This window comes from Phalangium opilio, unplaced genomic scaffold (genome assembly GCF_054372755.1).
Source record: "Phalangium opilio isolate 3A_F unplaced genomic scaffold, DU_Popi_V2 ptg000017l_1, whole genome shotgun sequence".
Lineage (NCBI taxonomy): Eukaryota > Metazoa > Arthropoda > Arachnida > Opiliones > Phalangiidae > Phalangium > Phalangium opilio.
In genome coordinates this window covers 13828328-13843045 of record NW_028324151.1, presented here as the reverse complement: position 1 = coordinate 13843045, position 14718 = coordinate 13828328, and the positions used below count along the sequence as shown (strand labels likewise).

The 14718-nt window shown below is 47.3% G+C and overlaps 1 non-coding gene across 1 annotated transcript; it reads right to left on the bottom strand.

Moving 5' to 3' along the window:
* Window positions 1–13899: 13899 nt before the first annotated feature.
* Window positions 13900–13972, bottom strand: TRNAD-GUC (transfer RNA aspartic acid (anticodon GUC)). Its single transcript has one exon. It is a non-coding gene; the product is annotated as a tRNA-Asp (tRNA).
* Window positions 13973–14718: the final 746 nt, after the last annotated feature.

Sequence of the window (14718 nt, the reverse complement as noted above, 5' to 3'; positions counted from 1 at the left end):
TGGCGCAATGGTTGTCGCGTTCGGCTGTTAACCAATAGGTTGGTGGTTCGAGCCCACCCGGGAGAGGTAACGTGGGGTCTCAGATGTAGCGTGAAAAGTCATAACTTTTCCACAATACCTGACAACCATTTAATTTCTGAGCTTCCGTGGCTCAATGGTTAGCGCGTTCGGCTGTTAACCAATAGGTTGGTTGTTCGATCCCACCCGGGAGCGGTGTTATGGGATCTCAAATGTAACGTAAAAAGTCAGTTTTTCCACATTACCTGACGAACATTTAATTTTTGGGCTTCCGTGGCGCAATGGTTAGTGCGTTCAGCTGTTAATAAAAAGGTTGTTGGTTCGAGCCCACCCGGGAGAGGTGTTGTGGGGTCTCAGATGTAGCGTGAAAAGTCATAACCTTTCCACAATACATGACAACCATTTAATTTCTGAGCTCCCGTGGCTCAATGGTTGTCGCGTTCGGCTGTTAACCAATAGGTTGGTGGTTCGAGCCCACCCGGGAGAGGTAACGTGGGGTCTCAGATGTAGCGTGAAAAGTCATAACTTTTCCACAATACCTGACAACCATTTAATATCTGAGCTTCCGTGGCTCAATGGTTAGCGCGTTCGGCTGTTAAATAATAGGTTGATTGTTCGAGTCCAACCGGGAGCGGTGTTATGGGATCGCAAATGTAACGTAAAAAGTCAGAGTTTTTCCACAATACCTGACGAACATTTAATTTTTGGGCTTCCGTGGCGCAATGGTTAGTACGTTCAGCTGTTAACCGAAAGGTTGTTGGTTCGAGCCTACCCGGGAGAGGTGTTGTGGGGTCTCAGATGTAGCGTGAAAAGTCATAACTTTTCCACAATACGTGACAACCATTTAATTTCTGAGCTCCCGTGGCTCAACGGTTGTCGCGTTAGGCTGTTATCCAATATGTTGGTAGTTCGAGCCCACCCGGGAGAGGAGACGTGGAGTCTCAGATGTAGCGTAAAAAGTCAAAACTTTTCCACAATACGTGACAACTATTTAATTTCTGAGCTTCCGTGGCTCAATGGTTAGCGCGTTCGGCTGTTAACCAATAGGTTGGTGGTTCGAGCCCACCCGGGAGCGGTGTTATGGGATCTCAAATGTAACGTAAAAAGTCAGAGTTTTTCCACAATACCTGACGAACATTTAATTTTTGGGCTTCCGTGGCGCAATGGTTAGCGCGTTCAGCTGTTAACCGAAAGGTTGTTGTTTCGAGCCCACCCGGGAGAGGTGTTGTGGGGTCTCAGATGTAGCGTGAAAAGTCATAACTTTTCCACAATACGTGACAACCATTTAATTTCTGAGCTCCCGTGGCTCAATGGTTGTCGAGTTCGGCTGTTAACCAATAGGTTGGTGGTTCGAGCCCACCCGGGAGCGGTGTTATGGGATCTCAAATGTAACGTAAAAAGTCAGAGTTTTTCCACATTACCTGACGAACATTTAATTTTTGAGCTTCCGTGGCGCAATGGTTAGCGCGTTCAGCTGTTAACCGAAAGGTTGTTGTTTCGAGCCCTCCCGGGAGAGGTGTTGTGGGGTCTCAGATGTAGCGTGAAAAGTCATAACTTTTCCACAATACGTGACAACCATTTAATTTCTGAGCTCCCGTGGCTCAACGGTTGTCGCGTTCGGCTGTTATCCAATATGTTGGTGGTTCGAGCCCACCCGGGAGAGGTGTTGTGGGGTCTCAGATGTAGCGTGAAAAGTCATAACTTTTCCACATTACCTGACGAACATTTAATTTTTGGGCTTCCGTGGCGCAATGGTTAGTGCGTTCAGCTGTTAATAAAAAGGTTGTTGGTTCGAGCCCACCCGGGAGAGGTGTTGTGGGGTCTCAGATGTAGCGTGAAAAGTCATAACCTTTCCACAATACGTGACAACCATTTAATTTCTGAGCTCCCGTGGCTCAATGGTTGTCGCGTTCGGCTGTTAACCAATAGGTTGGTGGTTCGAGCCCACCCGGGAGAGGTAACGTGGGGTCTCAGATGTAGCGTGAAAAGTCATAACTTTTCTACAATACCTGACAACCATTTAATTTCTGAGCTTCCGTGGCTCAATGGTTAGCGCGTTCGGCTGTTAAATAATAGGTTGATTGTTCGAGCCCAACCGGGAGCGGTGTTATGGGATCGCAAATGTAACGTAAAAAGTCAGAGTTTTTCCACAATACCTGACGAACATTTAATTTTTGGGCTTCCGTGGCGCAATGGTTAGTACGTTCAGCTGTTAACCGAAAGGTTGTTGGTTCGAGCCTACCCGGGAGAGGTGTTGTGGGGTCTCAGATGTAGCGTGAAAAGTCATAACTTTTCCACAATACGTGACAACCATTTAATTTCTGAGCTCCCGTGGCTCAACGGTTGTCGCGTTCGGCTGTTATCCAATATGTTGGTAGTTCGAGCCCACCCGGGAGAGGAGACGTGGAGTCTCAGATGTAGCGTAAAAAGTCAAAACTTTTCCACAATACGTGACAACCATTTAATTTCTGAGCTTCCGTGGCTCAATGGTTAGCGCGTTCGGCTGTTAACCAATAGGTTGGTGGTTCGAGCCCACCCGGGAGCGGTGTTATGGGATCTCAAATGTAACGTAAAAAGTCAGAGTTTTTCCACAATACCTGACGAACATTTAATTTTTGGGCTTCCGTGGCGCAATGGTTAGGGCGTTCAGCTGTTAACCGAAAGGTTGTTGTTTCGAGCCCACCCGGGAGAGGTGTTGTGGGGTCTCAGATGTAGCGTGAAAAGTCATAACTTTTCCACAATACGTGACAACCATTTAATTTCTGAGCTCCCGTGGCTCAATGGTTAGCGCGTTCGGCTTTTAACCAATAGGTTGGTTGTTCGATCCCACCCGGGAGCGGTGTTATGGGATCTCAAATGTAACGTAAAAAGTCAGAGTTTTTCCACATTACCTGACGAACATTTAATTTTTGAGCTTCCGTGGCGCAATGGTTAGCGCGTTCAGCTGTTAACCGAAAGGTTGTTGGTTCGAGCCCACCCGGGAGAGGTGTTGTGGGGTCTCAGATGTAGCGTGAAAAGTCATAACTTTTCCACAATACGTGACAACCATTTGATTTCTGAGCTCCCGTGGCTCAATGGTCGTCGCGTTCGGCTGTTAACCAATAGGTTGGTGGTTCGAGCCCACCCGGGAGAGGTGACGTGGAGTGTCAGATGTAGCGTAAAAAGTCAAAACTTTTCCACAATACGTGACAACCATTTAATTTCTGAGCTTCCGTGGCTCAATGGTTAGCGCGTTCGGCTGTTAACCAATAGGTTGGTTGTTCGAGCCCACCCGGGAGCGGTGTTATGGGATCTCAAATGTAACGTAAAAAGTCAGAGTTTTTCCACAATACCTGACGAACATTTAATTTTTGGGCTTCCGTGGCGCAATGTTTAGTGCGTTCAGCTGTTAACCGAAAGGTTGTTGGTTCGAGCCCACCCGAGAGAGGTGTTGTGGGGTCCCAGATGTAGCGTGAAAAGTCATAACTTTTCCACAATACGTGACAACCATTTTATTTCTGAGCTCCCGTGGCTCAATGGTTGTCGCGTTCGGCTGTTAACCAATAGGTTGGTGGTTCGAGCCCACCCGGGAGAGGAGACGTGGAGTCTCAGATGTAGCGTAAAAAGTCAAAACTTTTCCACAATACGTGACAACCATTTAATTTCTGAGCTTCCTTGGCTCAATGGTTAGCGCGTTCGGCTGTTAACCAATAGGTTGGTGGTTCGAGCCCACCCGGGAGCGGTGTTATGGGATCTCAAATGTAACGTAAAAAGTCAGAGTTTTTCCACAATACCTGACGAACATTTAATTTTTGGGCTTCCGTGGCGCAATGGTTAGCGCGTTCAGCTGTTAACCGAAAGGTTGTTGTTTCGAGCCCACCCGGGAGAGGTGTTGTGGGGTCTCAGATGTAGCGTGAAAAGTCATAACTTTTCCACAATACGTGACAACCATTTAATTTCTGAGCTCCCGTGGCTCAATGGTTGTCGAGTTCGGCTGTTAACCAATAGGTTGGTGGTTCGAGCCCACCCGGGAGCGGTGTTATGGGATCTCAAATGTAACGTAAAAAGTCAGAGTTTTTCCACATTACCTGACGAACATTTAATTTTTGAGCTTCCGTGGCGCAATGGTTAGCGCGTTCAGCTGTTAACCGAAAGGTTGTTGTTTTGAGCCCTCCCGGGAGAGGTGTTGTGGGGTCTCAGATGTAGCGTGAAAAGTCATAACTTTTCCACAATACGTGACAACCATTTAATTTCTGAGCTTCCGTGGCTCAATGGTTAGCGCGTTCGGCTGTTAACCAATAGGTTGGTGGTTCGAGCCCACCCGGGAGAGGTGTTGTGGGGTCTCAGATGTAGCGTGAAAAGTCATAACTTTTCCACAATACCTGACAACCATTTAATTTCTGAGCTTCCGTGGCTCAATGGTTAGCGCGTTCGGCTGTTAACCAATAGGTTGGTTGTTCGATCCCACGCGGGAGCGGTGTTATGGGATCTCAAATGTAACGTAAAAAGTCATAACTTTTCCACAATACGTGACAACCATTTAATTTCTGAGCTCCCGTGGCTCAATGGTTGTCGCGTTCGGCTGTTAACCAATAGGTTGGTGGTTCGAGCCCACCCGGGAGAGGTGTTGTGGGGTCTCAGATGTAGCGTGAAAAGTCATAACTTTTCCACAATACCTGACAACCATTTAATTTCTGAGCTTCCGTGGCTCAATGGTTAGCGCGTTCGGCTGTTAAATAATAGGTTGATTGTTCGAGCCCAACCGGGAGCGGTGTTATGGGATCGCAAATGTAACGTAAAAAGTCAGAGTTTTTCCACAATACCTGACGAACATTTAATTTTTGGGCTTCCGTGGCGCAATGGTTAGTGCGTTCAGCTGTTAACCGAAAGGTTGTTGGTTCGAGCCCACCCGGGAGAGGTGTTGTGGGGTCTCAGATGTAGCGTGAAAAGTCATAAATTTTCCACAATACGTGACAACCATTTAATTTCTGAGCTCCCGTGGCTCAACGGTTGTCGCGTTCGGCTGTTATCCAATATGTTGGTGGTTCGAGCCCACCCGGGAGAGGTGTTGTGGGGTCTCAGATGTAGCGTGAAAAGTCATATCTTTTCCACAATACCTGACAACCATTTAATTTCTGAGCTTCCGTGGCTCAATGGTTAGCGCGTTCGGCTGTTAACCAATAGGTTGGTTGTTCGATCCCACCCGGGAGCGGTGTTATGGGATCTCAAATGTAAAGTAAAAAGTCAGAGTTTTTCCACATTACCTGACGAACATTTAATTTTTGGGCTTCCGTGGCGCAATGGTTAGTGCGTTCAGCTGTTAATAAAAAGGTTGTTGGTTCGAGCCCACCCGGGAGAGGTGTTGTGGGGTCTCAGATGTAGCGTGAAAAGTCATAACTTTTCCACAATACGTGACAACCATTTGATTTCTGAGCTCCCGTGGCTCAATGGTCGTCGCGTTCGGCTGTTAACCAATAGGTTGGTGGTTCGAGCCCACCCGGGAGAGGAGACGTGGAGTCTCAGATGTAGCGTAAAAAGTCAAAACTTTTCCACAATACGTGACAACCATTTAATTTCTGAGCTTCCGTGGCTCAATGGTTAGCGCGTTCGGCTGTTAACCAATAGGTTGGTGGTTCGAGCCCACCCGGGAGCGGTGTTATGGGATCTCAAATGTAACGTAAAAAGTCAGAGTTTTTCCACAATACCTGACGAACATTTAATTTTTGGGCTTCCGTGGCGCAATGGTTAGCGCGTTCAGCTGTTAACCGAAAGGTTGTTGTTTCGAGCCCACCCGGGAGAGGTGTTGTGGGGTCTCAGATGTAGCGTGAAACTCATAACTTTTCCACAATACGTGACAACCATTTAATTTCTGAGCTCCCGTGGCTCAATGGTTGTCGAGTTCGGCTGTTAACCAATAGGTTGGTGGTTCGAGCCCACCCGGGAGCGGTGTTATGGGATCTCAAATGTAACGTAAAAAGTCAGAGTTTTTCCACATTACCTAACGAACATTTAATTTTTGAGCTTCCGTGGCGCAATGGTTAGCGCGTTCAGCTGTTAACCGAAAGGTTGTTGTTTTGAGCCCTCCCGGGAGAGGTGTTGTGGGGTCTCAGATGTAGCGTGAAAAGTCATAACTTTTCCACAATACGTGACAACCATTTAATTTCTGAGCTTCCGTGGCTCAATGGTTAGCGCGTTCGGCTGTTAACCAATAGGTTGGTGGTTCGAGCCCACCCGGGAGAGGTGTTGTGGGGTCTCAGATGTAGCGTGAAAAGTCATAACTTTTCCACAATACCTGACAACCATTTAATTTCTGAGCTTCCGTGGCTCAATGGTTAGCGCGTTCGGCTGTTAACCAATAGGTTGGTTGTTCGATCCCACCCGGGAGCGGTGTTATGGGATCTCAAATGTAACGTAAAAAGTCATAACTTTTCCACAATACGTGACAACCATTTAATTTCTGAGCTCCCGTGGCTCAATGGTTGTCGCGTTCGGCTGTTAACCAATAGGTTGGTGGTTCGAGCCCACCCGGGAGAGGTGTTGTGGGGTCTCAGATGTAGCGTGAAAAGTCATAACTTTTCCACAATACCTGACAACCATTTAATTTCTGAGCTTCCGTGGCTCAATGGTTAGCGCGTTCGGCTGTTAAATAATAGGTTGATTGTTCGAGTCCAACCGGGAGCGGTGTTATGGGATCGCAAATGTAACGTAAAAAGTCAGAGTTTTTCCACAATACCTGACGAACATTTAATTTTTGGGCTTCCGTGGCGCAATGGTTAGTGCGTTCAGCTTTTAACCGAAAGGTTGTTGGTTCGAGCCCACCCGGGAGAGGTGTTGTGGGGTCTCAGATGTAGCGTGAAAAGTCATAAATTTTCCACAATACGTGACAACCATTTAATTTCTGAGCTCCCGTGGCTCAACGGTTGTCGCGTTCGGCTGTTATCCAATATGTTGGTGGTTCGAGCCCACCCGGGAGAGGTGTTGTGGGGTCTCAGATGTAGCGTGAAAAGTCATATCTTTTCCACAATACCTGACAACCATTTAATTTCTGAGCTTCCGTGGCTCAATGGTTAGCGCGTTCGGCTGTTAACCAATAGGTTGGTTGTTCGATCCCACCCGGGAGCGGTGTTATGGGATCTCAAATGTAAAGTAAAAAGTCAGAGTTTTTCCACATTACCTGACGAACATTTAATTTTTGGGCTTCCGTGGCGCAATGGTTAGTGCGTTCAGCTGTTAATAAAAAGGTTGTTGGTTCGAGCCCACCCGGGAGAGGTGTTGTGGGGTCTCAGATGTAGCGTGAAAAGTCATAACCTTTCCACAATACGTGACAACCATTTAATTTCTGAGCTCCCGTGGCTCAATGGTTGTCGCGTTCGGCTGTTAACCAATAGGTTGGTGGTTCGAGCCCACCCGGGAGAGGTAACGTGGGGTCTCAGATGTAGCGTGAAAAGTCATAACTTTTCCACAATACGTGACAACCATTTAATTTCTGAGCTCCCGTGGCTCAATGGTTGTCGAGTTCGGCTGTTAACCAATAGGTTGGTGGTTCGAGCCCACCCGGGAGCGGTGTTATGGGATATCAAATGTAACGTAAAAAGTCAGAGTTTCTCCACATTACCTGACGAACATTTAATTTTTGAGCTTCCGTGGCGCAATGGTTAGCGCGTTCAGCTGTTAACCGAAAGGTTGTTGTTTCTAGCCCTCCCGGGAGAGGTGTTGTGGGGCCTCAGATGTAGCGTGAAAAGTCATAACTTTTCCACAATACGTGACAACCATTTAATTTCTGAGCTCCCGTGGCTCAATGGTTGTCGCGTTCGGCTGTTCACCAATAGGTTGGTGGTTCGAGCCCACCCGGGAGAGGTGTTGTGGGGTCTCAGATGTAGCGTGAAAAGTCATAACTTTTCCACAATACCTGACAACCATTTAATTTCTGAGCTTCCGTGGCTCAATGGTTAGCGCGTTCGGCTGTTAAATAATAGGTTGATTGTTCGAGCCCAACCGGGAGCGGTGTTATGGGATCGCAAAAGTAACGTAAAAGTCAGAGTTTTTCCACAATACCTGACGAACATTTAATTTTTGGGCTTCCGTGGCGCAATGGTTAGTGCGTTCAGCTGTTAACCGAAAGGTTGTTGGTTCGAGCCTACCCGGGAGAGGTGTTGTGGGGTCTCAGATGTAGCGTGAAAAGTCATAACTTTTCCACAATACGTGACAACCATTTAATTTCTGAGCTCCCGTGGCTCAACGGTTGTCGCGTTCGGCTGTTATCCAATATGTTGGTGGTTCGAGCCCACCCGGGAGAGGTGTTGTGGGGTCTCAGATGTAGCGTGAAAAGTCATAACTTTTCCACAATACCTGACAACCATTTAATTTCTGAGCTTCCGTGGCTCAATGGTTAGCGCGTTCGGCTGTTAAATAATAGGTTGATTGTTCGAGCCCAACCGGGAGCGGTGTTATGGGATCGCAAATGTAACGTAAAAAGTCAGAGTTTTTCCACAATACCTGACGAACATTTAATTTTTGGGCTTCCGTGGCGCAATGGTTAGTGCGTTCAGCTGTTAATCGAAAGGTTGTATTTTCTAGCCCTCCCGGGAGAGGTGTTGTGGGGTCTCAGATGTAGCGTGAAAAGTCATAACTTTTCCACAATACGTGACAACCATTTAATTTCTGAGCTCCCGTGGCTCAACGGTTGTCGCGTTCGGCTGTTATCCAATATGTTGGTGGTTCGAGCCCACCCGGGAGAGGTGTTGTGGGGTCTCAGATGTAGCGTGAAAAGTCATAACTTTTCCACAATACCTGACAACCATTTAATTTCTGAGCTTCCGTGGCTCAATGGTTAGCGCGTTCGGCTGTTAACCAATAGGTTGGTTGTTCGATCCCACCCGGGAGCGGTGTTATGGGATCTCAAATGTAACGTAAAAAGTCAGAGTTTTTCCACAATACCTGACGAACATTTAATTTTTGGGCTTCCGTGGCGCAATGGTTAGCGCGTTCAGCTGTTAACCGAAAGGTTGTTGGTTCGAGCCCACCCGGGAGAGGTGTTGTGGGGTCTCAGATGTAGCGTGAAAAGTCATAACTTTTCCACAATACGTGACAACCATTTAATTTCTGAGCTCCCGTGGCTCAATGAATGTCGCGTTCGGCTGTTATCCAATATGTTGGTGGTTCGAGCCCACCCGGGAGAGGTGTTGTGGGGTCTCAGATGTAGCGTGAAAAGTCATAACTTTTCCACAGTACCTGACAACCATTTAATTTCTGAGCTTCCGTGGCTCAATGGTTAGCGCGTTCGGCTTTTAACCAATAGGTTGGTTGTTCGATCCCACCCGGGAGCGGTGTTATGGGATCTCAAATGTAACGTAAAAAGGCAGAGTTTTTCCACAATACCTGACGAACATTTAATTTTTGGGCTTCCGTGGCGCAATGGTTAGCGCGTTCAGTTGTTTAACCGAAAGGTTGTTGGTTCGAGCCCACCCGGGAGAGATGTTGTGGGGTATCAGATGTAGCGTGAAAAGTCATAACTTTTCCACAATACGTGACAACCATTAAATTTCTGAGCTCCCGTGGCTCAATGGTTAGCGCGTTCAGCTGTTTAACCGAAAGGTTGTTGGTTCGAGCCCACCCGGGAGAGATGTTGTGGGGTCTCAGATGTAGCGTGAATAGTCATAACTTTTCCACAATACGTGACAACCATTTGATTTCTGAGCTCCCGTGGCTCAATGGTTGTCGCGTTCGGCTGTTAACCAATATGTTGGTGGTTCGAGCCCACCCGGGAGAGGTGACGTGGAGTCTCAGATGTAGCGTAAAAAGTCAAAACTTTTCCACAATACGGGACAACCATTTAATTTCTGAGCTTCCGTGGCTCAATGGTTAGCGCGTTCAGCTGTTAACCGAAAGGTTGTTGGTTCGAGCCCACCCGGGAGAGGTGTTGTGGGGTCTGAGATGTAGCGTGAAAAGTCATAACTTTTCCACAATACGTGACAACCATTTAATTTCTGAGCTCCCGTGGCTCAATGGTTGTCGCGTTCGGCTCCTAACCAATAGGTTGGTGGTTCGAGCCCACCAGGGAGAGGTGACGTGGAGTCTCAGATGTAGCGTAAAAAGTCAAAACTTTTCCACAATACGTGACAACCATTTAATTTCTGAGCTTCCGTGGCGCCACGGAAGCCCAAAAATTAAATGTTCGTCAGGTATTGTGGAAAAACTCTGACTTTTTACATTACATTTCAGATCCCATAACACCGCTAACGGGTGGGCTCGAACCACCAACCTATTGGTTAACAGCCGAACGCGCTAACCATTGAGCCACGGAAGCTCAGAAATTAAATGGTTGTCAGGTATTGTGGAAAAGTTATGACTTTTCACGCTACATCTGAGACCCCACAACATCTCTCCCGGGTGGGCTCGAACCAACAACCTTTCGGTTAACAGCTGAACGCGCTAACCATTAAGAAAAGGAAGCCCAAAAATTAAATGTTCGTCAGGTATTGTGGAAAAACTTTGGCTTTTTACGTTACATTTGAGACTTCACAACACCGCTCCCGGGTGGGCTCGAACCAGCAACCTATTGGTTAACAGCCGAAAGCGCTAACCATTGAGCCACGGAAGCTCAGAAATTAAATGTTCGTCAGGTATTGTGGAAAAACTCTGACTTTTTACGTTACATTTGAGATCCCATAACGCCGCTCCCGGGTGGGTTCGAACCACCAACCTATTGGTTAACAGCCGAAAGCGCTAACCATTGAGCCACGGAAGCTCAGAAATTAAATGTTTGTCACGTATTGTGGAAACGTTTTGACATTTTACGCTACATCTGAGACCCCACAACACCTCTCCCGGGTGGGCTCGAACCACCAACCTTTTGGTTAACAGCCGAACGCGCAAACCATTGCGCCAAGGAAGCCCAAAAAAAAATGGTCGTCAGGTATTGTGGAAAAACTTTTCTTTTTACGTTTCATTTGAGACTACACAACACCGCTCCCGGGTGGGCTCGAACCACCAACCTTTCGGTTAACAGCCGAACGCGCTAACCATTGCGCCAAGGAAGCCCAAGAAAAATGTTCGTCGGGTATTGTGGAAAAACTTTTCTTTTTACGTTTCATTTGAGACTACACAACAACGCTCCCGGGTGGGCTCGAACCACCAACCTTTCGGTTAACAGCCGAACGCGCTAACCATTGCGTCAAGGAAGCCCAAAAAATAAGTGGTCGTCAGGTATTGTGGAAAAACTTTTCTTTTTACGTTTCATTTGAGACTACACAACACCGCTCCCGGGTGGGCTCGAACCAGCAACCTATTGGTTAACAGCCGAACGCGCAAACCATTGAGCCACGGCAGCTCAGAAATTAAATGGTTGTCAGGTATTGTGAAAAAGTTATGACTTTTCACGCTACATCAGAGACCCCACTACACCTCTCCCGGCTGGGCTCGATCCTCCAACCTATTGGTTAACAGCCGAACGCGCTTACCATTGCGCCACGGAAGCCCAAAAATTAAATGGTCGTCAGGTATTGTGGAAAAACTTTGGCTTTTTACGTTACATTTGAGACTTCACAACACCGCTCCCGGGTGGGCTCGAACCAGCAATCTATTGGTTAACAGCCGAACGCGATAACCATTGCGCCACGGAAGCCCAAAAATTAAATGTTCGTAAGGTATTGTGGAAAAACTCAGACTTTTTACGTTACATTTGAGATCCCATAACACCGCTCCCGGGTGGGTTCGAACCACCAACCTATTGGTTAACAGCCGAAAGCGCTAACCATTGAGCCACGGAAGCTCAGAAATTAAATGTTTGTCACGTATTGTGGAAAAGTTTTGACTTTTTACGCTACATCTGAGACCCCACAAAACCTCTCCCGGGTGGGCTCGAACCAGCAACCTTTCGGTTAACAGCCGAACGCGCTAACCATTGCGCCACGGTAGCCCAAAAATTAAATTTTCGTCAGGTATTGTGGAAAAGTTATGACTTTTCACGTTACATTTGAGATCCCATAACACCGCTCCCGGTTGGGCTCGAACAATCGACCTATTGGTTAACAGCCGAACGCGCTAACCATTGAGCCACGGAAGCTCAGAAATTAAATGGTTGTCAGGTATTGTGGAAAAGTTATGACTTTTCACGCTACATCTGAGACCCCACAACACCTCTCCCGGGTGGGCTCGAACCACCAACCTATTGGTTAACAGCCGAAAGCGACAACCATTGAGCCACGGGAGCTCAGAAATTAAATGGTTGTCACGCATTGTGGAAAAGTTATGACTTTTCACGCTACATCTGAGACCCCACAACACCTCTCCCGGGTGGGCTCGAACCAACAACCTTTCGGTTAACAGCTGAACGCACTAACCATTGCGCCACGGAAGCCCTAAAATTAAATGTTCGTCAGGTATTGTGGAAAAACTCTGACTTTTTACGTTACATTTGAGATCCCATAACACCGCTCCCGGTTGGGCTCGAACAATCAACCTATTGGTTAACAGCCGAACGCGCTAACCATTGAGCCACGGAAGCTCAGAAATTAAATGGTTGTCAGGTATTGTGGAAAAGTTATGAATTTTCACGCTACAACTGAGACCCCACAACACCTCTCCCGGGAGGGCTCGAACCACCAACCTTTCGGTTAACAGCTGAACGCGCTAACCATTGCGCCACGGAAGCCCAAAAATTAAATGTTCTTCAGGTATTGTGGAAAAACTCTGACTTTTTACGTTACATTTGAGATCCCATAACACCACTCCCGGGTGGGCTCGTACCACCAACCTATTGGTTAACAGCCGAACGCGCTTACCATTGCGCCACGGAAGCCCAAAAATTAAATGGTCGTCAGGTATTGTGGAAAAACTTTGGCTTTTTACGTTACATTTGAGACTTCACAACACCTCTCCCGGGTGGGCTCGAACCAGCAACCTATTGGTTAACAGCCGAACGCGATAACCATTGCGCCACGGAAGCCTAAAAATTAAATGTTCGTCAGGTATTGTGGAAAAACTCTGACTTTTTACGTTACATTTGAGATCCCATAACACCGCTCCCGGGTGGGTTCGAACCACCAACCTATTGGTTAACAGCCGAAAGCGCTAACCATTGAGCCACGGAAGCTCAGAAATTAAATGGTTGTCACGTATTGTGGAAAAGTTATGACTTTTCACGCTACATCTGAGACCCCACAACACCTCTCCCAGGTGGGCTAGAACCACCAACCTTTGGGTTAAGAACTGAACGCGCTAACCATTGCGCCACGGAAGCCCAAAAATTAAATGTTCGTCAGGTATTGTGGAAAAACTCTGACTTTTTACGTTACATTTGAGATCCCATAACACCGCTCCCGGGTGGGCTCGAACAACAAACCTATTGGTTAACAGCCGAACGCGCTAACCATTGAGCCATGGAATCTCAGAAATTAAATGGTTGTCAGGTATTGTGGAAAAGTTATGACTTTTCACGCTACATCTGAGACCCCACAACACCTCTCCCGGGTGGGCTCGAACCACCAACCTTTCGGTTAACAGCCGAACGCGATAACCATTGCGCGACGGAAGCCCAAAAATTAAATGTTCGTCAGGTATTGTGGAAAAACTCTGACTTTTTACGTTACATTTGAGATCCCAAAACACCGCTCCCGGGTGGGCTCGAACCACCAACCTTTTGGTTAACAGCCGAACGCGCAAACCATTGATCCACGGCAGCTCAGAAATGACATGGTTGTCAGGTATTGTGAAAAAGTTATGACTTTTCACGCTACATTTGAGACTTCACAACCCCGCTCCCGGGTGGGCTCGAACCAGCAACCTATTGGTTAACAGCCGAACGCGATAACCATTGCGCCACGGAAGCCCAAAAATTAAATGTTCGTAAGGTATTGTGGAAAAACTCTGACTTTTTACGTTACATTTTAGATCCCATAACACCGCTCCCGGGTGGGTTCGAACCACCAACCTATTGGTTGACAGCCGAAAGCACTAACCATTGAGCCACGGAAGCTCAGAAATTAAATGTTTGTCACGTATTGTGGAAAGTTTTTGACTTTTTACGCTACATCTGAGACCCCACAACACCTCTCCCGGGTGGGCTCGAACCAGCAACCTTTCGGTTAACAGCCGAACGCGCTAACCATTGCGCCACGGTAGCCCAAAAATTAAATTTTCGTCAGGTATTGTGGAAAAGTTATGACTTTTCACGTTACATTTGAGATCCCATAACACCGCTCCCGGTTGGGCTCGAACAATCAACCTATTGGTTAACAGCCGAACGCGCTAACCATTGAGCCACGGAAGCTCAGAAATTAAATGGTTGTCAGGTATTGTGGAAAAGTTATGACTTTTCACGCTACATCTGAGACCCCACAACACCTCTCCCGGGTGGGCTCGAACCACCAACCTATTGGTTAACAGCCGAAAGCGACAACCATTGAGCCACGGGAGCTCAGAAATTAAATGGTTGTCACGCATTGTGGAAAAGTTATGACTTTTCACGCTACATCTGAGACCCCACAACACCTCTCCCGGGTGGGCTCGAACCAACACCCTTTCGGTTAACAGCTGAACGCACTAACCATTGCGCCACGGAAGCCCAAAAATTAAATGTTCTTCAGGTATTGTGGAAAAACTCTAACTTTTTACGTTACATTTGAGATCCCATAACACCGCTCCCGGTTGGGCTCGAACAATCAACCTATTGGATAACAGCCGAACGCGCTAACCATTGAGCCACGGAAGCTCAGAAATTAA